Source organism: Oreochromis aureus, linkage group 10, assembly GCF_013358895.1.
Source record: "Oreochromis aureus strain Israel breed Guangdong linkage group 10, ZZ_aureus, whole genome shotgun sequence".
Taxonomy (NCBI): domain Eukaryota; kingdom Metazoa; phylum Chordata; class Actinopteri; order Cichliformes; family Cichlidae; genus Oreochromis; species Oreochromis aureus.
This window is the reverse complement of record NC_052951.1, coordinates 3,296,874-3,298,865: the sequence shown is the minus strand read 5'-3', so window position 1 is coordinate 3,298,865 and position 1,992 is coordinate 3,296,874.

Genomic DNA, 1,992 nt, shown 5'->3' with positions numbered 1-1,992 from the left:
GAGAGCAGCTGGAAAGCTGCTGTAGAAACAGACTGCAACTATAACGCTGTGTGCCTGAGTCCTTTATTATCACAGTCACACTCCAGTCGGACCTGCTTATCAAAAAACAGCAAACACAGATCCAAAGTGACCTTTCAGTCTACAAATATGAATCTCAAAGACATAAATAATCTTTAGTAGACAGTGGAAGCGCCGTTAGAAGCAACTAATGTCATGTAGCTCAGTGCAACAATCACAATTCTTGTTCTACTGCAAGGTTTTCAGAATTAATAATTAGTCATTATGAATTGGGTTAATTCAAAATGAAACATAGTTTGCTCACATTAACTACTTTTTTTGTTAAAACTATAATCAAATGACGAAAAGTTTTTCTTATTGCTAATTAATGCTCAGATTATCCTCTAATAATCTGAGGATAGAGTTATGGTTGTGCAAACTGGTGTTACCCTTCTTAGTTTTAGAAACTGCAACAGGCAAAAGGATTAGTTAAGTTAGTAAACATCACGCTCATTTTGAATTTGATGCCAGGAATACAGTTCAAAAAAGTTATGACCGAATCCCAAATAAGTGTAAAGGTGGGAAGCAGCTGGCCACTCTGTAAAAGGCTATGTGGGCAAATAGTGGAACAATTTAGGAAACATTTTAATCAGCGTTAAAAGAATTTGAGGACTTTATCTACTCTGGAAAATTCTCTGTACACACTGAATGAACAGCAGTGATCATCTGGTTCCCAGGCAACACTGCATTAAACGGATTAAGTTACGCAGGGGATTATTACAGTCAGTGAACATAGTTCAGGCCTTCATCAACACATACAAGTTGAAATTCCACCACATAAAGAAACACATACTATTTAAACAAACTCCAGAAATGCTGCTGCCTTCTCTGAGCCCAGTCTGAGCCCAGACTCTGGGACAAAGTTTAAAACTGTCCTGTGGTCTGACCAGTCCAAGTCTGAAATTCTTGAATTCAAAACCAGTATCTGTTATGGTATGGAGGGCTTAATGCACATAATTAATGTATATGACAAAGTCCTGCTGATGTGAACAACATATACAGGTTTTAGAGACTCTTTAACTAACTAACCAGGCAGCTCATTCACTTTCTCCTGACTGTTCTTTCTACTGTTCTTTATCAGACAAACAAAAAACAATACAAACAAGACCAGTAGTTTTAAAGATAACAGACATTTTATGATAGTTTGACCTTGTTTGACATTGAAGAAGAGGTCAGAGGTCCAATGTAACAGGATATTTAGAAAGCTCATATATCATTGCCTATATGCTTACATGTGGTCAATACAAACAACGGCAGTAAGAAAGAGAGTTTTAGCAGTTTTAGCTCAATCTATTGACCTTGAAGGAGAGGTCAGAGGTCAAATGTAACATGAAATTTTAAATCTTTACACAGTACTTTTACATGTTGACAATACACGCCACCTAACTGTCATAGTTTCTAAGTTTTAAGGCTTTTTGTCCCTGTTTGACCAATAAATCCTTAAGTTGACCTTAAAGACACTGGTGGATAAAAGGTAAGTTTTTTGTAAAGACTTGTTAACATGATCCTACTTTACAGCCCTAAAAAGCTTTTATCAGAATTAATTTAAGTTTATTTGAATTATCGTTACAGACAAAATGATATGCATGCATGCAAATGCTACCTCCTTGGAGAAGGTAACAATGTAAATGCAAAACAGGGGGAAACCAGAGCTGACACAGTTTTATTCAAACTAAAGTCAACTGCTCACATAGCAAAATTGGTATGGCCCAGATCTGGCCCACACAGTGTGCTTACACATGACCCACATACCGCAAAGAATGACGGCCCTTTGTTGGCCCAGATCTGGTTTGCCAGAGGTGGCCCACACATTGGCCAGCACAAGGCCAGTTGCAGACACACTGCTGGCCCAGAACAGTTTCAGCTCTGGCCCCAGATGTCAGCCTAATGTGTACCTTAATCAAGCCATGTAATAACAACATGTGCCGGAACATA